General features: G+C 44.8%; 1 protein-coding gene across 2 annotated transcripts in view; it reads left to right on the top strand.

The window, feature by feature from the left end:
• The window catches only part of cdc14ab (cell division cycle 14Ab), a 231351-nt gene that overhangs the window by 50149 nt on the left and 153560 nt on the right, over window positions 1–27642 (top strand). The window lies entirely within an intron of this gene.

Raw genomic sequence — 27642 nt, 5'->3', positions numbered from 1 at the left:
AATGTGGCACTGCATCAAAATCCTTGGTGCATTCTTGTAATGTAAACTATTTTAGAAAATAAAGGAGTTGGATAAATAGCATGAGATCTTTGCAACGAAAGGTTATCTCCAGATGCACAACCGTTGCTATGTTATGAGAACTTTTGAGCTTAGTGTTCATGTGGTTTGCAACGAATGTGCAAAATTTTCTTTAAATGTTGCCAGGCTTGTTGCCAGGCTTTTAAAGTTATCCTCTTAATGATGTTGTGTTTAGTCAGACCAGGGAGAGATTTATAGTCATTAAGTGAAGTGGGCATGTTGGTACTTGCAAATTTCATACAACTTGACACGAAAAGGTCATTTGCATTCTTGATCCCTGAGGAGTTTCTGGTATTTCTTTTCCATGTTTCACAATTGTTCAGTTAAAGGTTTCTCTGGTTAAACCCTATAGTATCCTTGTATAACAAAAAATGGGGATAGTTGGCCTGCAAGGAAATTACTGAATGTATTATGTTTACAAAACCACAGAAATTCACCACCATAATCAAATCGATTTGGAAGCCTGTTGTATCCAGCGTGTTGACAGTTTCATGGTACAGGTTGAACCTCCCTTATCCGACCCCCTCAGGACCTGGCCTGTGCCAGATAAGGGATTTTGCTGGACTAGAGGAGGTCACATTAAATTGGATGGTACAGGTACTGAGCAAGGGGATATCAGGGCTGGCTGGCTTGGGGCTGGGAGTGCGGCAGAGAGATCGTGGCCGGGGGAGGTGGATCGTGGGGTCAGGCCAGCGATTGCGGGAGTCGGCAGCGAGGAAGGACTTCAATTTGTTCATGTTGGAGCGACCGGATAAGGGAGGTTCAACTTGTACTTTGGGTATTTATATCTCCCAGTAATGTTGGAGGATTTCAAGTCATTAGCTATTATTTGCAATGAAATCAAGGTGCATTCAACAAGTGTCATCATCATAGGCAGTCCCTCGGAATCGAGGAAGACTTGCTTTCACTCTTTAAATGAGTCCTTCGGTGGCGGAACAGTCCAATACGAGAGCCACAGACTCTGTCACAGGTGGGACAGATAGTCGTTGAGGGAAAGGGTGGGTGGGACAGGTTTGCCGCATGCTCTTTCCGCTGCCTGCGCTTGATTTCTGCAAGCTCTTGGCGATGAGACTCGGTGCTCAGCGCCCTCCCGGATACACTTCCTCCACTTAGGGCGATCTTTGGCCAGGGACTCCCAGGTGTCAGTGGGGATGTTGCACTTTTTCAGGGCGGCTTTGAGGGTGTCCCTGTAATGTTTCCTCTGCCCACCTTTGGCTCGTTTGCCGTGAAGGAGTTCCGAGTAGAGTGTTTGCTTTGGGAGTCTCGTGTCTGGCAAGCAAACTATGTGGCCTGCCCAGCGGAGCTGATCAAATGTACCATTACAACCATTGATTTTATAACTCAAGTGCAGGAATCAAGCATTGAACTATGGTAACGGACCTATCCTGAAGAATGTACATTCAAATCATCTCATTCTGTTTGGTCATTGTCAAATTTCTGATTTTATCATCACAGACTATTTCTTTGGTTTTTAAATCCGATTATAGGTTTTAAGTCATTTTCTGACTACATATTGATGTTTTGTATAGCTATTCTGTATTTTGTTTGTTTCAGCCTGCTCAGCTGCATTGTGTAGTTACTGATGCATGTAAAATCGCAATCTTCTTTTGTACCATATCTTTGAAAATATTCTGTGTATTTTGTTTGTATGCTAGCAAACAAAGTCAATGCTTGGAGGGATGATCTTATAGAAACATTTAAAATAATGAAAGGGATAGACAAGATAGAGGCAGAGAGGTTGTTTCCACTGGTCGGGGAGACTAGAACTAGGGGGCACAGCCTCAAAATACGGGGGAGCCAATTTAAAACCGAGTTGAGAAGGAATTTCTTCTCCCAGAGGGTTGTGAATCTGTGGAATTCTCTGCAGTTGAGGCTAGCTCATTTTCTGACTAATCACAGATAAATTTTTAACCAATAAGGGAATTAAGGGTTACGGGGAGCGGGCGGGTAAGTGGAGCTGAGTCCACGGCCAGATCAGCCATGATCTTGTTGAATGGGCGGAGCAGGCTCGAGGGGCTAGATGGCCTACCCCTGTTCCTAATTCTTGTTTTTATGTTATGGGATCTAATCATAAGTCATCAAAACATAGTTAAGAGTAACCTAACTTTCCTGTCTTGGGATCATTGCAATTCTTAGCAAGGCTTGGACATTTTTTTCAGTGCATTGCGTATTAAGATTTAATTTGCATTTTAATACCTTTTTTTTTTAGTTTTCTCATTATGACCCTTAGATGATCGTCTCGGTGGAATATGGAATACTATGTGCTCAAGGATCTATGTTGGGATTTATTTTTGGTTTTCTATTTATGAAAATACGGATATAGGCACGGGAAGTAATACTAAAGATGGCGGTTATTAAAATTGGCATTTTGGCTATTGGAGCTTTGGAATGAGTACAGCTAAGATTAATCAGAATAATAACCAGAAATGAGAAATTATACATATGTAGAAAAATTGGAGGGTGGTTCACTAACTGATCACGCCACCTAAAGGTTCTTTCTCTCGCTGATGAGGTGAAAGTAATTGTAATTCTAAATGGGCCGAAAGATTCCCAGAGCGGAATCTCTAAGCAGTTTGGTGTATAACAGCTTTTTTTAAAGAAATTTGTTGTGTTGCACTGTAGTGTATTTGTTTTAATGAAGTCAATGCCATAAATATACTGTCATCCTAACAACTGTGTAACTGTCTTTATAGGACTGTAATTGCAATCCAGTTTCCATTCCATTGTTCACTTCTTGCCAAACCTGATCACAATTAAAACGATAAAAGAATAGAACGGTTAATGATTAAAATTACTTGACAAAACCATTATTCACTTAGCAGTTTTCCACTATAGTAACCAGCATTAGTGAACCAAATTATAAATTTAATATTAAAGGAAAGGAGGGAGGGTGATTTTCTCCTGACACCAAGTATGAGTTTATGTGGTTTGATGCATCTTTACATACAGTTTCTTGTACCATATCTGATCCTCCAACCTGTTCTGAGAAGCCAAGTCTTTTTTTTTAAAAAGGAGATACCAGTATATGTATTTTTTTTGAAAAAATCACAGGAAAATGAACTGATTTGTCATTTAAGATTGAAGTCCATCTGCGCTTGTGCCTCTGGTATTGACAGCACTAAGTAGCTTGCTCTAGGGAAGTTAACATGAGTTGGAATAGTCTATGTTCCATTTCCTATATCTAATACTAGTTCTGTTATGTCTTGAATAAAGAGTCAGACTAGATACTGTAAGCTCAAAGTAAGGTGACCATAGTCCTTTATTACAGATCTCCGAGTGCCTCTCCAGCCTGTGAGGCCTCCTTATATACAGGTGCTCCCAAGGGATTGTGGGATCCCTTGGAACTCTAGGGGATAAGCCCTCTGGTGGTTAGATATGGTATTTACAGGTTTATATACATAACACTCTGTCTTCCCTTTCCCCCCCCCCCCCCCCCCCCAAAGTCAATAGTGTAACTATTTACAATGTGAGTTGATCTGGGGCCTTCCTTTCCCTGGTTGATCGTCTAGGTGCAAATGCTGGTGTTGGTGAGTCATTTGTTGGGTCTTTGCTGGGCTGCTGTGGGTGATGGGTTCTGCTCTCCACCTGTTCGTGTAGATCAGGGTGGACCAAGGAGAGCCTTGTCCTAAGTGCCCTTTTCATGAGCAGTTCAGCGGGAAGAACCCCAGTGAGCGAATGGGGTCTTGAGCGATAACTAGGCAGGACTCGGGATAAGCGAGTCTGCAGTGAGCCTTCAGTTACCCTTTTCAACTGTTTGAACTGCTCGTTCTGCCTGATCGTTGGACGCTGGTTTAAACGGGGCAGATGTGACCTGTTTGATCCCATTGCGGGTCATGAACTCCTTGAATTCGTCACTAGTAAAGCACTGCCCATTGTCACTTGCAAGGACATCAGGCAGGCCGTGCGTGACAAACATGGCACGTAGGTTTTCAATGGTGGCAGCGGACATGCTTGCTGACATTATCACACATTCAATCCATTTGGAGTACGCATCTACAACCACTAAAAACATTTTTCCCAAGAATGGGCCTGCATAGTCGACATGGACCCTAGACTACGGTTTGGGGGGCCAGGATCATAAACTTAGTGGAGCCTCCCTGGGTGCATTGCTTAACTGGGAACATGTAGTACATCTGTGCACGCAGGACTGTTACGTCTGCATCGATACTGGGCCACCATACGTGGGATCTGGCTATCGCTTTCATTACTACAATGCCTGGGTGGATGCTATGGAAATCACTAATGAAAGTGTCCTGCCCTTTTTTGGCACAACTACCCGATTACCCCATAGGAGGCAGTCTGCCTGTATAGATATTTCATCTTTGTGCCACTGGTTTCCTGCATCTCTTAACGGGACATTAGACCAACTCTGTGGAACACAGTTTTTTATTAAGGACAGAAAAGGGGTCCAGGTTCTAATGTCGGGCGATAACAGGTGATTGCTCACTCTCTCGAATGCTTCCATTACCATAACTAAATCTGCAGGCTGTGCCATCTCCACCCCAGTGGTGGGCAATGGCAGCCTACTAAGAGCATCGGCACAGTTTTCTGTGCCTGGCCTGTGGCAGATGGCGTAGTTGTATGCGGGCAACATGAGCGCCCAACTCTGGATGTGGGCTGATGCATTCGTATTTATCCCCTTGCTTTCAGAAGAAAGGGATATAAGCGGCTTATGGTCGGTTTCCAATTCAAATTTGAGCCCGAACAGATATTGATACATTTTCTTTACCCCGTAAACACACACTAACGCTTCTTTTTCGATCATACTGTAGGCCCTCTCAGCCTTGGACTTCTGAATGCATAAGCAACCGGTTGCAATTTCCAAAATTCGTTCGCTTGTTGCAATACACACCCATCCCCGTACGACAACGCAGCACATGCTAATACCAAACGCTTACATGGATTGTACAACGCGTGCAATTTGTTTGAACATAACATCTTCCTAGCTTTCTCAAAGGCATTTTCTTGGCTTTTTACCCCATACCCATTCATCTCCTTTTCTGCAGGGGTTCTAACAATGTGCTAAGACTCAATAAGAAGTTACCAAAATAGTTCAGGAGTCCCAGAAACGACTGCAGCTCCGTCACGTTCTGTGGTCTTGGTGCGTTCTTTACCTCCGTCTTCGAATCGGTAGGCCTGATGCCATCCGCCGCTATTCTTCTCCCCAGGAACTCAACTTCAGGCGTTTTAGCCTGAGCCCCACACGATTAAGCTGACTAAGAACCTCCTGTAGGTGCTCGACAGTGTCCCGACCTGTAACTAAGATATCTTCAAGTTTGCAGATGACACTAAGCTGGGTGGCGGTATGAGCTGTGAGGAGGATGCCAAGAGGCTGCAGGGTGACTTGGACAGGTTAGCTGAGTGGGCAAATGCATGGCAGATGCAGTATAATGTGGATCAATGTTTGGTGGCAAAAACAGGAAGACAGAATATTATCTAAATGGTGACAGATTAGGAAAAGGGGAGGTGCAATGAGACCTGGGTGTCATGGTACATCAGTCATTGAAAGTTGACATGCAGGTATAGCAGGTGGTGAAGGCAGCAAATGGCATGTTGGCCTTCATAGCTAAGAATTTGAATATAGGAGCAGGGAGGTCTTACTGCAGTTGTACATGGTCTTGGTGAGGCCTCACCTGGAATATTGTGTTCAATTTTGGTCTCCTAATCTGAGGAAGGGCGTTCTCTATTGAGGAAGTGCAGCGAAGGTTCATCAGACTGATTCCTGGGATGGCTGGACTGAAATATGAGGAGAGACTGGATCAACTGGGCCTGTATTCACTGGAGTTTAGAAGATTGTGAGGGGATCCCATAGAAACATATAAAATTCTGATGGGATTGGACAGGTTAGAGGCAGGAAGAATGTTCTCGATACTGGGGAAGTCCAGATCCAGGGGTCACCGTCTAAGGATAAGGGGTAAGCCATTTAGGACTGAGATGAGGAGAAACTTCTTCACTGAGTTGTTAACCTGTGGAATTCCGTACCGCAGATAGTTGCTGCCAGTTCATTGGATATATTCAAGAGGGAGTTCGATATGGCCCTTATGGCTAAAGGGATCAAGGGGTATGGAGAGAAAGCAAGAAAGGGGTACTGAGGTGAATGATCAGCCATGATCTTATTGAATGATGGTGCAGGCTCGAAGGGCCGAATGGCCTACTCCACCTTTTTTCTATGTTTATATGTCTAGGGCTTTAAATACCGTTTGTTGGAAATGAAGTGGGCTGGGCCTGATTATTGCCTAAACTAAAAACAAAAAATGCTGAAAACACTAGGCAGACCAGGCAGCATCTATAGAAGTATCATTTCATATTTTGTGACCCTTTTGAGTTCTAACGAAGGTTCATAAGACATGAAATGTTAACTTTTGTTCTTCTGCAGATACTGCCTGACCATCAGCAGATATTGCCTGACCCAAGTTTTTTTTTTTTCCAGCATTTCCTTTTTACATTTCCTATTTCTGGCATCTGCAGTATTTTACTGTGTTTTTATTGCTTAGACTTACTGATTACTTTCACGTTTACCTTTATTTATATTTTTCCTCTCCTTGAGAGAGATAGAAGCTTCTATGAAATGTGAAGTAGGGTGACCAGGAGTAGGCAGGCACCACAAGTTCCAGCCAGTACAGCTGCCAAGTCAGTCACTTGAAGAAATGAGTACTACAGGGCTGGACATTTGCAGGCTTGAGGGGCTAGATGGCCTACTCTTGTTCCTAATTCTTATGTTCTTATGCATGTATGGCTAAACCTTGTGTCCCTCTAAGTTCTAGTTCATTTCTCTTTCCCACCACTGCTGTCAACGGATTTACTTTTCAGAGTGATTATGTGTATGAACATTTTTGTGTCCTTCTGTGCATCCGCGGCGTGGACCTTGTCTCTTTTTGCGCTCGATCCGGTTGCGCGTGCCCAAACTTCTTCACCCAAAGAGTGGTTAGTATGTGGAATTCGCTACCACAAGGAGTAGTTGAGGTGAATAGCATAGATGCATTTAGGGGGAAGCTTTATAAGCACATGAGGGAGAAAATAATTGAAGGATATGATGATCGGGTTAAATGAAGAGTGGTGGGAGGAAACTCGTGAGGAGCATAGACCAGTTAGGCCGAATGGCCTGTTTCTGTACTGTAGACTCTGGGAGAATTTTAACCCTACTCGCTCAGCAGAAACCTTGCGTGTGGGCAGTTAAAATCGCCCTGACTCTTGCCTGTGTGAAAGCTGCCATGATTGGAACATCTGCAATTTTAACCTGCCCTCCTGAGCTAGTAGCAAGGACACGCGCCTAGAGCCAACAGGGGTTTTCTTTACATATGCATGTTACGACCAATGATCTCATTGAGACCCGACTGTAATCTTAACTCTGGCCTGAACAGGGAATCCACCTGGAGTTAATATCGGGGCCTCTGTAACTAAACATAGAAACAGGAAGAGGCCATTTAGCCCCGGAACCTGTTTCGCCATTCACTTCGATCATGGCTAATCTGTGCCTCAACTTCATTTACCCCACCTTTTGTTTCATATTTCTTGATACCCTTACCTAACAAAAGTCTGTCTATCTAAGTCTTGAAAGCTCCAATTAAAGCAGCATTCATAGCCTTTTGGGGAGAGAGTTCCATATTTCCAATACCCTTTTTGTGAAAAATGCTGTCTGATTTCACTCCCAAATAGCTTGGCTCTAATTTTAAGATTATGCCCTTATGTTCTGTATTCCATCAGATGAAATAGTTTCTCTGTACCTACCCTATCGAATCCCTTTATCATTTCAACATCCAGATCAGATCACCCATCAACTGTCAAAACTCAAGGTAATATAAGCCAAGTTTATGCAACCTGTCCTCTCAATTGAATTCTTCAAGCCGTGGCATAATTCTGATGAATCTGCGCTGTGCCCCTTCCAAATCCAATATGTTGTTCTTGAGGTTCAGCAACGCAGTACTCTAGTAGGCTGTACCTTTTTAGGAAGATAAAATGCACCATGAAGAAGTTTACTGAATGTGTGGTTTCATTACAAAAGGCCATGAGGTTAGATTGAAGGTTATGCAGGGGTAGGGAGGAGGTGAAGGCCCAATTTTAACACATTCCACTTCAACCACTGCTTCCCCTCAGACTTCTGTTAGTGCCTCTTTAGCTGCTAGCAGATGTGAGGTGCCTCAAATACTGAGCATTCCCATCTAATTCCTCTCCGAACGGGAGATGCTGCTGGTTGTGCCCTGAATAGTTCAGATAAAGAACTGAATGCAGAGGGTGATTTTAACTTTTGCCATGTTTACTTCAATGTACAAGAAAGCAAATGGTATGTTGGCCTTTATTACAAGAGGATTTGAGTATGAGTAATGCCGTCTTACTGCAATTATATAGGACTCTGGTGAAACCGCCCGTGGAGTGTTGTGTATAGTTTTGGCCTTATACTTGCCATTGAGGGAGTGCAATGAAGGTTCACTAGATTGATTCCTGGCATGGGGGGCGGGGGAGGGGATTGTCCTATGAGGAGAAATTGAGTAGACAAGGCCTAAATTCTCTGGAGCTCAGAAGAATGAGCGGTGATCTCATTGCACCATACAAAATTCTTAGTGCTTGACAAGGTCAATGCAGGGAGGATGTTTCCACTGGTTGGGAGTCTAGAACCAGGAGTCACAGTCTCAGAATAAGGGGCTGGAGATGAGGAGAAATTACTTCACTCGGAGGGTGGTGAATCTTTGGAATTTTCTACTCCAGAGGGCTGTGGAGGCTTAAACGTTGCGTGTATATTCAAGACAGAGATTGATAGATTTTCGGATATCAAGGGCTATGGGGATAGTGCAAGAAAGTGGAGTTGAGTTAGAAGATCAGCCATGATCTTATTGAATGGTGGAGCAGGCTCGAGGGGCTGAATGGCCTATTCCTGCTCCTATTTCTTATGTTTTCTTATATTTGTTTTGATTTCAGGGAGCAGTATTGCTGCAGCTTCCCAGTGCCATTATTCCTCTCTACACCCTCTCCCTCTCTCTCCTCTAAGCCAGGTTTAATTTCCACAATCCTTTACTGTTTCATCAAACTGGCAAATCTGGTGGCAGTTGCTGAAACCTTTGAAAAGTTGATTTCTAATTAGTATTGTTCGGTTTACTATTTCCTAGTGCAGCCTTTGTGTGAGCTATGCATGTGCTGTACTTTAAATCAAGCCTGTATCTGTGTGGTCACCTGGAACATTGAAATGTTTACACTGTAGAGTGTAAATAATGGAAGGAGTTAGCTGCACCCCAGTGGTGTCAAATGCCTCAAGAATATTAAGTTTATTGGCACAACAAAACATGTTCAGCTGGATTTTCGGGTGCTTTGCGACCGAGTTCTCGCCGCTTTTTGACCTTCCACAGCGAAAGCCCAGTTGTAATCCTCTGTTCCTTGTTTGTGGCGGTGCTTGGAAGCACCGGCAGGGAGAGCTGCGCTGGACGTGTAACTACTCTGATTGCGTTACCGTCCGAGTTTCAGCACTCGCCCGATCTGTACACTGTGCCCCGAAGACCGCCGGTAAAACCTAGCGGTGCAGCCCTGCCAGCAGCAGTAAATTAGAAAACCTGAAAAAAAGATAAGTTAACGGTTTTTAAATTTTTTTTTTTATAATTCATTTTTTTGCAGCAATTTGTTAGCTAAGGGTCTTGGTACTGTTTTTAAAAAAAATTATTTTCTTTTCCTCCCTCCCAAGGTGTATCTCTCAGCCCCGCACTAAAGTTGGCGAGGTTTGTGTTTTTGTGCCACGAATTATTGTGCAACGCCTACCCCGGCGCAGACCCCAAAGGCTGAAAGTTAGGCCTTAAATCGGTAATGCAGCGAAAACAGTAATTTTTACGTATCGCTTGTGTTTTTGCCCAAAAACGGAGAAACCCGAAAATCCAGCTTATGTACAATCTTTTTCTGTAGTATATTGGTTAAGTAAGCCTCGTGTCAATGGCAGTGGATTAAAAACAATACTGTACTATTCAATGAATGAAAGATGCACAGAGGCTGATTGTACCAGATAGTACCAACTAGTACCTTCAGCTCTGAATGTATTCATTTTTGAGGCTTGATCACGAAGGTAGTTGAAAAAAGGACCCCGATTGGGGAAAAATTGAACATGCATGTTGTACTAGGTTTGCATTATAAATGGTATCCCGAGCCTATAATGTGGGCAAAAAGCAAAGTTTGTTAATAACTTGTAAATTAAGTGAAAACATTGTGAAATTGACCATGTGATTTTACTGATGTGAACTAGAATAAAACTGGTAATAAAAATGAAGTAACAAAACACTTTGGTTAACCCCTCATTGAGCAAACAGAGCATTCCTGGTTAGAGTTTTCATGCAAGATGGAGAGGGAGATAAAAAAAGAAGGGAGGAGTCCCAATATTGTTTGAAGAAACAATTACAGCTGTGAGGAGGGATGATATATTAGGAGGATCATCAAATGAGGCCCTATGGGTTGAACCGAACAACAAAAAAGGGGCAATCACACTGCTGGGAGTGTGCTATAGACCCCCAAACAGTTAGAGGTCAATAGAAGAGCAAATATGTAGGCAAATTTCACAGAAGTGCAAAAGCACTAGGGCAGTAATAGGGGATTTCAACGGCCCTAATATTAACTGAGATAAAATCAGTGTAAAAGGTATAGAGAGCGCAGAATTCTTAATGCATACAGAAGGAATTTTTTAGCCAGTACCTAGCAAACCCAACAAGAGAGGGGGCAGTTCTGGACTTGGTTTTAGGGACTGAAGTTGGGCAGGTGGAAGGGGCATCAGTGGGAGAGCATTTTGGTGGTGCTGGTCATAATTCAATTTGATTTAGGCTAGTTATGGAAAAGGGCAAAGATAGACCCAGGAGTAAATGTTCTCAATTAGGGAAAGGCCAGTTTTACTAAGCTTAGATATAATTTAGCAAAAGTGGACTGGAAACAGCTACTTGAAGGTAAATCTGTGTCCGAGCATTGGGAGGCATTCAACGAGGAGATAAACTTGGGAGAGTTAGACCAGGCTGTTGTTTCGGCTTTAAGCCTACGGGGTCCATAACCGGCAAGGGCCCGGGCCAGCCCACACTGCGATATGTGTGCACACTAGGTCCGTGCAGCAGAGCAGGTCTCCAATCGTCTTGGTTAATTCTTGCTACTGGACCAAGACCTAGCTCTGTCAAGCTCGTGTGGTGGCTGGTGTGCAACGGTCATCACACGTTTTTAAAAAAAAAAAAAAAATTCAAGCACAGGCATCTTCCACCCTTCAAGATTTAGTTCGGAACTGGAATTTTAGGTCCATCATTGAAACACCTGTGAACTTTTTGATGTGGAAGCAAGGCATCCTCGATTCGAGGGACTGCCTATGATGATCAGTGAAGATTCAGAGCAAATACGTTCCCACAAAGAAAAAGGGTAGGACTTCTAAATCTTGGAGCCCCTAGATCTCAAGGAGCATACAAGGTAGGGTAAAGCTGGAAAAAAAAGGAAGGTTTTGTCCGATACCAAGAGCTCAATATTGCAGAAAGCATAGAGTATAGAAAGTGCACGGGTGAAATTAAAAAGGAAATTAGGAAAGCAAAAAGAGAGCATAAAAAAATATTGGTTAGTAAAATCCAAAGATGTTTTATAAATATATAGGGCTCAATTTTCCCCAGTGATTTGTGCTGTTTTGTCGGTGCACACTGCTTTTTTGGTCTAAATTTTTAAAAATCCAAGTTTCCTCAAAGATGGTGTTTTTTGCGTCATGGGGGACATAAACTGCCACCTATGGCAATTCTGGCCATTTAAGCAAGTTTGGCCAGCTCTGATTTACTCCCAATTTTTCTTAGGATGGCGTATGGGACCTCTGTGGAAAAACCTTCAGGTCAGTTAAGGAAATTGGCGCAGGTAAGGAAATCGGCGCAGCAGATGCATTTCCAGGGCCCGGGCAGCAGCAGAGTGGGAGAGAGAGGGGAGGCCTTACAGCTAGAGTTAGGAGCAAGCACCGGCAGGGGAGGGAAGCCTTTCAGCCAGAGTTAGGAGTGTGTACCATTGGGGCCACCGCCCCCCCCCCCCCCCCCCCCCCCTTCGGCTTGGGATAGTAGCGAGTACGAGCACTGGGAGAACCTTCGGCCTGGAATAGTAGTGGGTACCAGCATCGGGAGGCCCTTCAGCCTGGGAGAGTAGCGGGTACCTACATCCGGGGGGAGGGGGAGATAGACTTTTGTCATAAACACTTTCATAATTTAATGGTGGTAAGTTGCTGCAATGTGTAACGTGCAGGTTGCTATGAGCCGGCTGTTGTATGTTTCACTTTCCAGCCTCAGCCTACAGTGTGTCCCTGGTTACCCTGGCTACCCAATCTTTTTGGCGCCGATCTTAGACTCCACCCCCAAAGGTAAAGGACCGGCTAGGCGGCGCCAAAATCAACAATTCAAATGGGGAAACTTGGATGATTTATTTTTGGTGTAGTTGGGCCCCCAAAAAACGGGTGTAATTCTTCAAGTACGCCAAAAAATAGTTTTGGGGAAAATTGAGCCCCTAAGGAGCAAGAGATTAACTAAGGAAGGAGTAGGGCTTATTGGAGACTAAAAAGGTAAACCTGTGTGTTGATGTGGAATATGTGGGTTTGGTTCATAAGAGGGACGATGCAGACATTGTAGTTAAGGAGGAGTGGGAAATATTAAGGGGTTTAGGATCTTTTGAAAGTAGATAAATCGTCAGACCTGGATGAAATGTATCCCAGGCTTTTGAGAGCAGCAAGGGGGGAAATAGTGGAGGCTCTGACCATCACTTTCCAATATCTTTGGCTACAGGCATGATACTGGAGGGCTGCTAGCATTGTACTGTTGCTTAAAAAAGAAGAAACGGATAGACCGAGTAATTGCAGGCCAGGCAGCCTAACCTCAGTGGTGAGCAAATTATTGGAAGACAAATTCTGCAGGTCAGTATTAATCATCATTTAGAAAGATACTGATTTAATCAAGGGCAATCAATGTGGATTTGTTCAGGGAAGGTCATGTCTGACTAAGTTGATTGAATTTTTTGAGGAGGTAACAAGGAGGGTCGATGAGAGTAGTCTACATGGATTTTAGCAAAGCTTTTGACAAGGCCCCATATGGGAGACTGGTCAAAAAAGTAAAAGCCCATGGGATCCAAAGCAAAGTGGCAACTTGGAACCGAAATTAGCTCAGTGCCAGGAAGCAAAGGCTATTGGTTGACTGGTGTTTGTGTGACTGGAAGGTTGTTTCCAGTGGGATTCCGCAGGGCTCAGTTCTAGGTCCCTTGCTTTTTGTGGTATATATCAATGATTTAGACTTCAATATAGGGGGTATGATACAAAAATTGACTATGTGGTTGATACTGAGGGAGAAAGCTGTAGACTGTTGGAAGATATCAATGGACTGGTCAAGTGAGCAGAAAAGTGGCAAATGTAATTCAATGCTGACAAATGTGAGTTAATGCATTTGGGGAGGGGTAACAAGACAGGGGAATACATATTAAATTATAGGATACTGAGAATTGTAGAAGAACAGAGGGATCTTGGAGTGCATGTCTACAGATCCCTGACGGTAACAGGACCGGTAGATAAGATGATCAAGAAGGCATACAGGATACTTTCCTTTATTAGCCGAGGCATTGAATTTAAGAACAGGGAGGTTATGCTTGAACTGCATAAAACGCTTGTTAGGCCACAGCTAGAGTACTCCGTACAGTTCTGATCACCATATTACAGGAAAGATGTGATAGCACTAGAAAGGGTACAAAGGAGATTTATGAGGATGTTGCCAGGACTGGAGAATTTTAGCTATGTCCGAGGATCGCGGCAGCGTCTAGGAGGAAGAGGCGTTGGAGAGGCCTATAAAAGGCCCAGCGGGAGTCCAGGGATCGGCGGCATTGTCGAGGAGAAGGAGGAGGCGTCGGAGAGCTCTATAAAAAGCCCAACTGGTGCAGGGGCAGAAGGTAAACAAAGAAGTAGAAAGAAATCAAAGTGACGTCACAGTCAAGGGGGTAAGTGATTGGTGAGTGTTTTTCTTTTTCTTTTCCCTATCAATAGGTAACCTTTATCATTGTTGTTACAAATTAAGTTAATCTAGGAGTTAAGTCACAGCAGGCGAGCTAAGACACATGTTATGCTCCTCTTGTGCTATGTGGGAAGTCCCTGACGACTACATGTGCGGGAAGTATCTGCTTGCAGCACCTAACAGACCGCATTGCGGCACTGGAGCTGCGGGTGGATTTACTCTGGAGCATCCGAGATGCTGAGGATGTCGTGAATAGCACGTTTAGTGAGTTGGCCACACCGCAGGTAAAGGGTACACAGCCAGATAGGGGATGGGTGACCAACAGGAAGAGCAGTGAAAGGAAGGTAGTGCAGCGATCCCCTGCGGTCATCCCCCTGCAAAACAGATACACCGCTTTGGGTACTGTTGAGGGGGATGACTCATCAGGGAAGAGCAGCAGCAACCAGGTTCATGGCACCGTGGGTGGCTCTGCTGCACAGGAGAGCAGGAAAGAGTGGACGAGCTATAGTGGTAGGGTATTTTATTGTAGGGGGAATCGAGCCTCCAGGATGGTATGTTGCCTCCCTGGTGCAAGGGTCACGGATGTCTTGGAGCGGGTGCAGGACATTTTGAAGGGAGAGGGTGAACGGCCAGTTGTTGTGCATATAGGTACCAACGATGTAGTTAAAAAACGGGATGAGGTCCTACAAGCTGAATTTAGGGAGCTAGGAGTTAAATTTAAAAAGTAGGATCTCAAAGGTAGTAATCTCAGGATTGCTACCAGTGCCATGTGCTAGTCAGAGTAGGAATCGCAGGATAGTTTCGATGAATACATGGCTTGAGGAGTGGTGCAGAAGGGAGGGATTCAAATTCCTTGGACATTGGAACCGGTTCTGTGGGAGGTGGGACCAGTACAAACCGGACGGTATGCACCTGGGAACCATTGTCCTAGGAGGAGTGTGTGCTGTTGGGGAGGGGTTAAACTAATATGGCAGGGGGATGGGAACCTATGCAGGGAGACAGAGGGAAGTAAAATAGGGGCAGAAGCAAAAGAGAGGAAGAAGAAAAGTAAAAGTGGAGGGCAGAGAAATCCAAGGCAAAAATTGAAAAGGGCTACATTGCAGCAAAATTATAAAAGGGCAAAGTGTGTTAAAAAGGCAAGCCTGAAGGCTCTGTGCCTCAATGCGAGGAATATTCGAAATAAGGTGCACGAATTAACTGCACAGGCAGCAATTAATGAAAAGATATAATTGGCATCACGGAGACATGACTCCAGGGTGACCAAGGCTGGGAACTCAACATTCAGGAAGGATAGATAGAAAGGGAAAGGAAAAGGAGGTGGGGTAGCGTTGCTAGTTAAAGAGGAAATTAACGCAATAGTAAGGAAGGACATTAGCTTGGATGATGTGGAATCTGTATGGGTTGAGCTGCGGAATACCAAAGGGCAGAAAACGCTAGTGGGAGTTGTGTACAGACCACCAAACAGTAGTAGTGAGGTTGGGGACAGCATCAAACAAGAAATTCGGGATGCATGCAATAAAGGTACAGCAGTTATCATGGGCGACTTTAATCTACATATAGATTGGGCTAACCAAACTGGTAGCAATGCGGTGGAGGAGGATTTCCTGGAGTGTATTGGGGATGGTTTTCTGGACCAATATGTCGAGGAACCAACTGGAGGGCTGGCCGTGCTAGACTGGGTGATGTGTAATGAGAAAGGACTAATTAGCAATCCTGTTGTGCGAGGCCCCTTGGGGAAGGGCGACCATAATATGGTAGAATTCTTTATTAAGATGGAGAGTGATAGTTAATTCAGAGACTAGGGTCCTGAACTTAAGGAAAGGTAACTTCGATGGTATGAGATGTGAATTGGCTAGAATAGACTGGCAAATGATACTTAAAGGGTTGACCGTGGACAGGCAATGGCAAACATTTAAAGATCACATGGATGAACTTCAACAATTGTACATCCCTGTCTGGAGTAAAAATAAAACTGAGAAGGTGGCTCAACCATGGCTAACAAGGGAAATTAAAGATAGTATTAAATCGAAGGAAGAGGCATATAAATTGGCCAGAAAAAGCAGCAAACCTGAGGACTGGAAGAAATTTTGAATTCAGCAGAGGAGGACAAAGGGTTTAATTAGGAGGGGGGAAATAAGAGTATGAGAGGAAGCTGGCTGGGAACATAAAAACTGACTGCAAAAGCTTCTATAGATATGTGAAGAGAAAAAGATTAGTGAAGACAAACGTAGGTCCCTTGCAGTCAGATTCAGGTGAATTTATAATGGGGAACAAAGAAATGGCAGATCAGTTGAACAAATACTTTGGTTCTGTATTCACGAAGGAAGACACAAATAACCTTCCGGAAGTACGAGGGGACCGAGGGTCTAGTGAGAAGGAGGAACTGAAGGATATCCTTATTAGGTGGGAAATTGTTTTAGGGAAATTGATGGGATTGAAGGCTGATAAATCCCCAGGGCCGGATAGTCTGCATCCCAGAGTACTTAAGGAAGTGACCCTAGAAATAGTGGATGCATTGGTGGTCATTTTTCAACAGTCTATCAACTCTGGATCAGTTCCTATGGATTGGAGGGTAGCTAATGTAACACCACTTTTTAAAAAAGGAGGGAGAGAGAAAATGGGTAATTATAGACTGGTTAGCCTGATATCAGTGGTGGGGAAAATGTTGGAATCAATTATTAAAGATGAAATAACAGCGCATTTGGAAAGCAGTGACAGGATCGGTCCAAGTCAGCATGGATTTATGAAAGTGAAATCATGCTTGACAAATCTTCTGGAATTTTTTGAAGATGTAACTAGTAGAGTGGACAAGGGAGAACCAGTGGATGTGGTGTATTTGGACTTTCAAAAGGCTTTTGACAAGGTCTCACACAAGAGATTGGTGTGCAAAATCAAAGCGCAGGATACTGGGGGTAATGTACTGACGTGGATAGAGAATTGGTTGGCAGACAGGAAGCAGAGAGTCAGGATAAACTGTTCCTTTTCAGAATGGCAGATAGTGACTAGTGGGGTGCCGCAGGGCTCAGTGCTGGGACCCCAGCTATTTACAAGATACATTAATGATTTGGATGAAGGAATTGTATAATATCTCCAAGTTTGCAGATCACACGAAACTGGATGGCGGTGTGAGCTGTGAGGAGGACGCTAAGAGGCTGCAGGGTGACTTGGACAAGTTAGGTGAGTGGGCAAATGCATGGTTGATGCAGTATAATGTGGATAAATGTAAGGTTATCCACTTTGGTGGCAAAAAAACACAGGCAGAATATTAGCTGAATGGTGGCAGATTAGGAAAAGGGGAGGTGCAACGAGACCTGGGTGTCATGTTTCATAAGTCATTGAAAGTTGGCATGCAGGTACAGCAGGCAGTGAAGAAGGCAAATGGCATGTTGGCCTTCATAGCTAGGAATTTTGAGTAAAGGAGCAGGGAGGTCTTACTGCAGTTGTACAGGGCCTTGGTTGAGGCCTCACCTGGAATATTGTGTTCAGTTTTGGTCTACTAATCTGAGTTAGGATGTTCTTGCTATTGAGCGAGTGCAGCGAAGGTTCACCAGACTGATTCCCGGGATGGCTGGACTGACATATGAGGAGAAACTGGATCGACTGGGCCTTTATTCACTGGAGTTTAGAAAGATGAGCTGAGATCTTGTAGAAACATACAAAATTCTGACGAGACTGGACAGGTTCGATGCAAGAAGAATGTTCCCGATGTTGGGGAAGTCCAGAACTCGGGGACACAGTCTTAAGAGTAAGGGGTAAGCCATTTAGGACTGAAATGAGGAGAAACTTCTTCACTGAGTTGTTAACCTGTGGAATTCCCTACCTCAGAGTTGTTGATGCCAGTTTGTTGGATGTATTCAAGAGGGCGTTCGTTATGGCTAAAGGGATCAAGGGGTATGGAGAGAATGCAGGAAAGGGGTACTGAGGTGAATGATCAGCCATGATCTCATTGAATGGTGGTGCAGGCTCGAAGGGCAGAATGGCCTACTTCTGCACCTATTTTCTATGTTTCTATGAGGAAAGATTGGATAGGCAAGGGTTGTTTTCTTTGGAACAGAGAAGGCTGAGGGTAGGTTTAATTGAATTGTATAACATTATGATGGGCCTGGATAGTGGATAGAAAGGACCTATTTCCCTTAGCAGAGAAGTCAATAAGAACATAAGAATTAGGAACGGGAGTAGGCCATCTAGCCCCTCGAGCCTGCCCCGCCATTCAATAAGATCATGGCTGATCTGGTCGTGGACTCAGCTCCACTTACCCGCCCTCTCCCCGTAACCCTTAATTCCCTTATTGGTTAAAAATCTATCTATCTTTGACTTGAAAACATTCAATGAGCTAGCCTCAACTGCTTCCTTGGGCAGAGAATTCCACAGATTCACAACCCTCTGGGAGAAGAAATTTTTTGCTCAACTCGGTTTTAAATTGGCTCCTCTGTATTTTGAGGCTGTGCCCCCTAGTTCTAGTCTCCCCCACCAATGGAAACAACCTCTCTGCCTCTATCTTGTCTATTCCTTTCATGATTTTAAATGTTTCTATAAGATCACCCCTCATCCTTCTGAACTCCAAGGAGTAATGACCCAGTCTACTCAATCTATCATCATAAGGTAACCCCCTCATTTCTGGAATCAGCCTAGTGAATCGTCTCTGTACCCCTTCCAAAGCTAGTATATCCTTCCTTAAGTAAGGTGACCAAAACTGCACGCAGTACTCCAGGTGCGGCCTTACCAATACCTTATACAGTTGCAGCAAGACCTCCCTGCTTTTGTACTCCATCCCTTTCGCAATGAAGGCCAATATTCCATTTGCCTTCCTGATTACCTGCTGCACCTGCAAACTAACCTTTTGGGATTCATGCACAAGGACCCCCAGGTCCCTTTGCACCACAGCATGTTGTAATTTCTCCCCATTCAAATAATATTCCCTTTTACTGTTTTGTTTTTTTTTTTCCCCCCCCCAAGGTGGATGACTTCACACTTTCCGACATTGTATTCCATCTGCCAAACCTTAGCCCATTCACTTAACCTATCCAAATCTCCTTGCAGTCTCTCTGAGTCCTCTACACAACCCGCTTTCCCACTAATCTTAGTGTCATCTGCAAATTTTGTAGCACTACACTCTGTCCCCTCTTCTAGGTCATCTATGTATATTGTAAACAGTTATGGTCCCAGCACTGATCCCTGTGGCACACCACTAACCACTGATTTCCAACCGGAAAAGGACCCATTTATCCCGACTCTCTGCTTTCTGTTCGCCAGCCAATTCTCTATCCATGCTAATATATTTCCTCTGACTCGGCGTACCTTTATCTTCTGCAGTAACCTTTTGTGTGGCATCTTATCGAATGCCTTTTGGAAATCTAAATACACCACATCCATCGGTACACCTCTATCCACCATGCTCGTTATATCCTCAAAGAATTCCAGTAAGTTAGTTAAACATGATTTCCCTTTCATGAATCCATGCTGCGTCTGCTTGATTGCACTATTCCTATCTAGATGTCCCGCTATTTCTTCCTTAATAGCTTCAAGCATTTTCCCCACTACAGATGTTAAACTAACCGGCCTATAGTTACCTGCCTTTTGCCTGCCCCCTTTTTTTAAACAGAGGCGTTACATTAGCTGCTCTCCAATCCGCTGGTACCTCCCCAGAGTCCAGAGAATTTTGGTAGATTATAACAAATGCATCTGCTATAACTTCAGCCATCTCTTTTAATACCCTGGGATGTATTTCATCAGGACCAGGGGACTTGTCTACCTTCAGTCCCATTAGCCTGTCCAGCACTACTCCCCTACTGATAGTGATTGTCTCAAGGTCCTCCCTTCCCACATTCCTGTGGCCTGCAAATTTTGGAATTGTTTTTGTGTCTTCCACTGTGAAGACGGAAGCAAAATAATTGTTTAAGGTCTCAGCCATTTCCACATTTCCCATTATTAAATCTCCCTTCTCATCTTCTAAGGGACTAACATTTACTTTAGTCACTCTCTTCCGTTTTATATATCGGTAAAAGCTTTTACTATCTGTTATGTTTTGCGCCAGTTTACTTTCGTAATCTATCTTTCCTTTCTTTATTGCTTTCTTTGCTGTCGTTTAAAATTTTCCCAATCTTCTAGTTTCCCACTAACCTTGGCCACCTTATACACATTGGTTTTTAATTTGATACTCTCCTTTATTTCCTTGGTTATCCACGGCTGGTTATCACTTCTCATGCCGCCCTTCTTTTTCACTGAAATATATTTTTTTTGCGCACTATGAAAGAGCTCCTTAAAAGTCCCCCACTGTTCCTCAATTGTGCCACCGTTTAGTCCTTGTTTCCAGTCTACTTTAGCCAACTCTGCCCTCATCCCACTGTAGTCCCCTTTGTTTAAGCATAGTACCCTCGTTTCTGATACAACTTCCTCATCCTCAATCTGTATTACAAATTCAACCATATTGTGATCACTCATTCCGAGAGGATCTTTTACGAGGAGATTGTTTATTTTTCCTGTCTCATTACACAGGATCAGATCCAAGATGGCTTGCTCCCTTGTAGGCTCTGTTACATACTGTTCTAAGAAACAGTCCCGTATGCATTTTATGAATTCCTCCTCCAGGCTACCCCCTGCGATTTGATTTGACCAATCGATATGTAAGTTAAAATCCCCCATGACTACTGTCGTTCCTTTTTCACATGCCTCCATTATTCCCTTGATTATTGCCTGCTCCACTGTGAAGTTATTATTTGGGGGCCTATAAACTATGCCGACCAGTGACTTTTTCCCCTTACTATCTCTAATCTCCACCCACAATGATTCAACATTTTGTTCATTGGAGCCAATATCATCCCTCACAACTGCCCTGATATCATCCTTTATTAACAGCTACCCCACCTCCTTTCCCTTGCCTATCTTTCTGAATCGTCAGATACCCCTGTATGTTTAATTCCCAGTCTTGGCCACCTTGCAACCATGTTTCTGTAATGGCCACCAAATCATACCCATTTGTAATGATTTGTGCCGTCAACTCATTTACTTTATTTCGAATGCTGCGTGCATTTAGGTAGAGTGTTTTCATCCTCGTTTTTAAACCATGATTTTTAGTTTTTACCCCTCCTGCAGCCCTTTTATATTCAGTGGCCCTTTTTGTTTCTTGCCTTTGGTTTCTCTGCCCTCCATTTTTACTCATCTATATTTTTACTATAACCAGGGGGCATAGATTTGAAGTAATTGATAGAAGGATTAGAGGGAAGTTGGAGAATTATTTTTTTCACCCAGAAGGTGGTGGGGCTCTGGAACTCATTGCCTGAGAGGGTGGTAGAGGCAGAAACGCTCATCCATTTAAAAAGTACTTGGATATGCGCTTGAAGTGCTGTAACCTGCAAGGCTGCAGTCGAAGAGTTGGAAAGTGGGATAAGGCTGGATAGCTTTTTTTTGACTGTCACAGACATGATGGGCCGAGTGGCCTCCTTCTGTACCATAAACATCTATGATTCTATCTATTAGATGTTTTGTTTATTATAATGACTTTAAACTGCTTTAAAATGACTTTAAAGAAGGTGTAAATTGTGCTCATATAAGTTAGTGTTATATAAATAAAATTATTTCTTTGGGATGCAATGCCAAGGGAGGGTATTCCTTATTCAAGGTATAAGATTTCTAAATCTCTCTGGGCTTACATTTGACAGTGAGATGATTCTTTGAAAACAATTGGCACAGTTTATTAAAAACATACACACATGCACATTATCAGCAGTGATCAGTTATCATAACAGAGCTACAATGAGGTTATAATAACAAGCAATTAATTCCCTTTGGCTGGCTAGTTTGAACACACAGCTTGCCATTTCAGCTGGTCTTAGAAGGAATATCTTGTGCTGTGTTTTCCAGAGATAGAGAGAGAGAGAGAGAGAAACCAGTTCCTGCATTGCGTTTTTTATATTCCTAAAGTTCATTGTCCCTCAAAATGCCTCCGGAATGGGCCTTGGTTCCAGGGCAGTTCCTTATTGGCTCTCCTCATACATGTGACTGTTTGGACGAGCCCACCCACCTCTTGATTAGTTTATGTTAAGACAAAGGACAAAAGCCATGTGGCATCTGTGGGGCTTTCATTTTGATTCTTTTGTTTCAACACACAGACCTTCCTGTATAATCTACACTTTTAACATTTATACATACACAGAATCAATTAATAAACACTTTTTTATTCTTACAGACTCCCCACCTTGAAGGGGAAATATCCTTATTGACCCCTCATTGAGAGTGAGAGAAAGAAAAGTGGGTGGCCTGACTTGGTCCCCACCTCGTAAGGTGTAGGGGATTTATCATAGTCCATTACTATCTCCAGCGGAGACTCTCCCTGGTGTGTCTGTAAGCACTCTAGTAATGATTCAATGAGGTTACGGTATTGTACTTGAACTGTGGTGACCTGAGTCCATTTATTACAACTCCTGAGTGAGGGTACAGCATGGTGAGCTCCCTTTTATACCTGGTTACCTGTTGTGTACAGGTGATCTCTAGGTCTCCACCAGTTGCACCCTCTTGTGGTACAAGCATAGTGTATACAGTGTGAAGGTACATCCAGCAGTCTTATGTAACTGTACATTGAGTGTACAGGGAGTATACTTATATTATACATACACAACATCACTCTCCCCTATGTCTTGTGCCACTGGCCTTTGCATTGTGTGCTCTGGCCCTTGCACCTTGTTTATGCTTTGGCTTGGCTCTCTTCCTGTTGACCCCCAAGTCCTTATTGCCACAACATTGGGAAATGGTTAGCAGTGGACGGTTTGAGGTTGCAGTGGGGGTTGAGTGGGTTCTGGGTGTGATCCATGGCTGCATACATCCATTCTCTTTTTTGCCCCCCCCCCCCCCATACATAGACCATGTGTGTGGCTCAACACCTGCATGTGCATACCTGTACAGAAAGAAAACAAAAAAAACCCATAGGATTAATTGCATCACTGGGTTCTGCAGTCGTGGAACAAGTATGTGTTTTACAGGTAAGGTACATACGTGGTATCACAGACTTGCTGGTGTGTGAGGACGCTAGTTACAGAGTGACCCGACTGTGTCCAGGTTGTCTGATGGTGGCGCTGCGCCCCCTGCCAGCTGGGTGGGCTCGGATCGCTCACCTAGCTGAGTCTCAGGGCCTTTGCCGTGGCCTAGTGGTGGGCAGAACCACAGGAGTGTGTGGCCTCCCTGTTCTACTTTGAGGGCTGAGGTGTCTCCTTGCTGCCCTTCAGGTCCCATTGGGAAAGCTGGAGGGTGCTAGCCTCTTGCTCCTGGTACTGGCCCTGGTGGCCAGAGAGGTAGAGCCGATCAGGGCATGGTACCGGTAGTGCTTTTGCCGATCGCTGGCCCTGCAGCTGGTATGCTCCCTCTGTGTGGCCACGTTTCCTGAGGCATCACATTGATCCCGGAGGCGCAGGCTACATGATTGGGTAGCCCGGTGGACATGGGTGCTTCCGACGGGAGGTTACCCTTCGTTTTATCGGCGTACATGTAGAAACCGGCATTGCACATCATTACTTCATTTACTCTCACTACATTGGTTCCGACCGCAATCACCTGACTTAACATGGCTAATTACATTTACATACATGAATTTGTCAATTACATCGCTTACATATGTATCACCGGCATCACTGTATAAAGAGTGGAACTGTCCCTTTTAATTGTGATGGGTTGCTGGTCTCCTTTAAGAGGGCCTTGCAATCTTTATCCCAATCCGGTTCGCTGCTCGGCATCACATGTTGCTCCATCAACGCTGCCCCTCGTGGTCTGGCTGCCGCCATCTTTACTTCAGGCGCTTCACCTTGTGGTGCGGGCACCATCTTCTTTCTCTCCACGAGGTAGGCTACGGTGATTCTTTTCTCCCCAGGTTCTGTCACGGAAGCAGGGAAGTTGCCTTCTGCGCCAATTTTCTTCCTCTGTCCTGCCACTGGAGCTTGGAAGGTGAGGTTGGGTCGTTTCAGCTGGATCATCTCGCAATTGGGTTGAGTGGCCTGTGTCGTCTCTACGCAGTCAAGTTGAGCAGCTGGTTTCTCAGGTGCTGTGCTGGATCCAACTTCGGGGCCGTGGAGGACGTCGATCGCCAGAGACTGGAGGTTTTCCCAGCTCCAATGGATCTTTTTCATCCATCTTCACCAGCAATGATCCACAAAGGTTACTTGTGCATCGTGCCGTCATGGGACACCTGGACATCCACGCTGCCAATGACTGAGATGGTGTCGTTTGTGTACGTGAGCAGCTTCACTTGGATCGGGATCATTTTAGGTCATTCGATTGGATTGTCCCGGAGTTTCTCAAAGGCCGCCTGATTCATCAGTGACTGGAACATAGTTGATTTCGACATCCATTTTCAACGGAGAACTCTGTTGTGCAGGTAACACTCCGTACACCTCATTGTGGGGCTGAGCTGCCTCATGGACTCTCCATTGTTGCTGGAGTCCGGATGATCGGCCAACTCTTCATCGACTTGGTGAGTACAATTTCTCTTGCACATTGGCTGGAGGTGGACCTTCATGTTACAGCCTTTGCAAGTATAGCCTTTGTAGCGGCACTAGTGGGCCCTGTGATTTCCTCTACAGCACCAGCATGGCCGGTTGGCCCCATGTGTCGAACTCAGGGTTGTGGGACTCTGGGTTCTGTTCTTTCTCTCTTCCCTGAGAGAGACTGCTTGCAGCAGCCTTGCCTCTAAAAGGCGCCAGTCAGTTCACAGTACTTGCCGGGTTAGAGTTCTGGGGGTGAGTCATCTGCTTGGAATCGCAGGCCGAGATCATGAACGCCTGGCTCACGTTAATTGCCTTCTGCAGGGTGACTGGTTTCCGCAGAGAGCAGCCTGTGGAGAAGGCCCTCGTGGCCGATTCCAATAACTAAGCTGTCCCGCAGCGCTTCAATGAGGTGGTCGCCAAAATCACACGGTGCAGCCAATCGCCTGAGGTCTGCAGCATATTTTGCGATTTCTTGGCCTTCGGGCCGCCGTTGGGTGTAGAACCTGTGTTTAGCTGTGAGAATGCTCTCTTTCGGTTTGAGCTGTTCCTGTATCATCGTTACGAGCTCCGCATATATTTTGGTTGTTGTCTTCGCTGAGGCTAGCAAGTCCTTGACGAGGCCATAGACGGTGGGCCCACAACTGCTGAGCAGGATAGCTCTGCGCTTATCAGCCAGCGAGGTTGGGTTGTCTCCCGCCAGGTCATTTGCAATGAAAAAGTGTTCGAGCCTTTCCACAAAGGCCTCCCAATCTTCCCCATCGGCGAATTGTTGAAACGTGCCAAGGTTAGCCATTTTCGTGTGGAAATTCGTAATCTCATCGCCAGTTGTGTCTGTAAGCATTCTAGTAATGACTCCACGAGGTAAGGTATTGTACTTGAACTGTGGTGATCTTAGTCCATTTATTACAGCTCCTGAGTGAGGCTACAGCACCGTGAGCTCCCTTTTATACCTGGTTACCTGTCGTGTACAGGCAACCCCTAGGTCTCCACCAGTTGCACCCTCTGATGGTACAAGCATAGTGTATACAGTGTGAAGGTAGATCCAGTAGTCTTTTGTAACTGTACAGGGAGTATACTTATACTATACAGACACCACACTCCCCTTCCCGTATCTTCAGTGCACTGTTGCTTCTCACAGCGCATTGATGATTGATGATCGTGAATCATGCTGCAGCTCCCGCTTCTCCATCTTCCCTCGGCTTCTGATCTTGGCCAGTGTCGTCCTGACAATCGTGAGGACCCGTAACATGGTCTGTGGGAAACAAGATCAGTGCAGCATTTACTCTTTGGCAGTTTTTAACTGATTAATGTGAAACCACTTCTTGTACTTAACACCCTTTTCCCCCGGTAACAATCAAATAAACCGCAGGGTTCAATCGGTCTATAATCTTATGCGGTCCCCACCCCCTGGGCTCAAAGGCAGCTTCTTTTCCCCATAATTTGGAATTGTTACTGAGTCTCCCACCTCTTATTCCAAGGGACGTACTTGTCAAAGTACTTTTGACTTCCCCAATTTGGTGGCCACAAATCGATTTGATCTGATCGGTGTGATCTATCACTTGTTCCAGCCACTTGGAACTACATGTTTTCATTGTCAGGGGACTCATCCCTGTTAGTGTTAGCTGGCCTGGTGTTCTCATGAGCCTCCCCATCATGGCCTGATATGGGGAGACCCCTGTTGTTCTGAGGTGTGGACCTCATTGCCATTAAGCACATTGGCAGCATGTTAGCCCATTGAGTGGGGTGGTCTGCGTACAATTTTTTTAACATTAACTTGAGCATCCTGTTCCCCCTTTTGACCCCTCTGGACGACTGGGGGTGGTGAGCAATATGTAAGTTGTGTTTTATCCTCAACATTTCCTGCAGGTGGGTAAAAATTTTACCGGTAAAGTGTGAAACTTGATCGCTGTCCACTTGTACTGGTACTCCCCACCCACAACACACATGATTCAATAGTGTTTTGGTGCTGCGATTGCGATGGTGGAGCGGCAGGGGAATGTTTTGATCCATTTAGTGAATTGATCCACCATCACTAGGGCATGCTGAAAATTGCCTTGTTCCTGTGGAACTCTATCTGAAGGTGAGTCCATTACCCTTGAGCTGGGGGTGCGCTTTGAAGCAAGGCTCAGCTAGTGCATGCGGGAGGATTGTGTTGCAGGCACAGTAGACATTGTACCACGTATTGGTCGATTGTTTCCCTCATGGAAGGCCACCAAGCTGTGGATGCTACCTTGTAGAAGGTTACCAGGGCCGAATAGTGCCCTGCTGTGAGGTGGGAGTGAAAGAGGGAAAGCAGTTCCTGACCCACCTCTGGTGGAACACACACCACCGGGCGGGCATTTGGCTTTCTTTTGAACATCAGCAACTGCTCATCTGAGTCATAGCTAGTATGGTATTGGGAGCCCAGGCTGTTGGTTGAAGAAGGGGTCTGCCTTCCTCGTGCCAGGCGCTTACAACAGCATATGACCAGTATTGCTGCTGCAGGGATTTTAAATCTAGGTGATCTGTTGGGGAGGCCTTGCTAACAGCATTGCAGGGCTCAACAACTATATTCTCTCTCTCTCCTCTCTCTCTCTCTCTCTCTCTCTCTCTCTCTCTCTCTCTCTCTCTCTCTCTCTCTCTCTCTCTCTCTCTCTGGAATTTCCTTCACTATGTGGGACCCCCTTTTCTATGGGCTGCTTCCTTTCCTATGAAGCAGGATTGGGATCGCTTTTTAAGGTATGACCAGAGCAGGTGTAACCAGGGCCTTGCTGTCTGTCGTACAATAATCATTTTTGTGGTATAGGGGCAGGGAAAGAGAGCATAGTGTTTAGAGCAAAGACACTATCGGACCAAATATTCACAGGTCTATCTTTACAGCAGTTAAAAGTGTGGCGATTTCTGCATATTGTTAAGATTTTCTATTGCATCTTCGCTGGATGGTTCTTTCTGGCAATACCACAGCATATCCGATGTGAGGGGATCCTTCAATGTTATATGAGGACCCATTGATGTAGACATCTGGGGCACCCTGTATGGGCTCTTTCTGCACAGGATGGGTCTCAAAGTTAATCAGAGGTAACGGACATTCATGCAGGTCCCCCTCGTAGATCAGAAATTGTGGCAGCAAGGTGGTGGGTTTGGAAATGGTGTATCAATGTCTCTTT

This window comes from Pristiophorus japonicus, chromosome 8 (assembly GCF_044704955.1).
Source record: "Pristiophorus japonicus isolate sPriJap1 chromosome 8, sPriJap1.hap1, whole genome shotgun sequence".
Taxonomy (NCBI): Eukaryota; Metazoa; Chordata; class Chondrichthyes; family Pristiophoridae; genus Pristiophorus; species Pristiophorus japonicus.
Note: the sequence above shows the minus strand (reverse complement) of the source record. Positions and strands in the feature narration are given on the sequence as shown.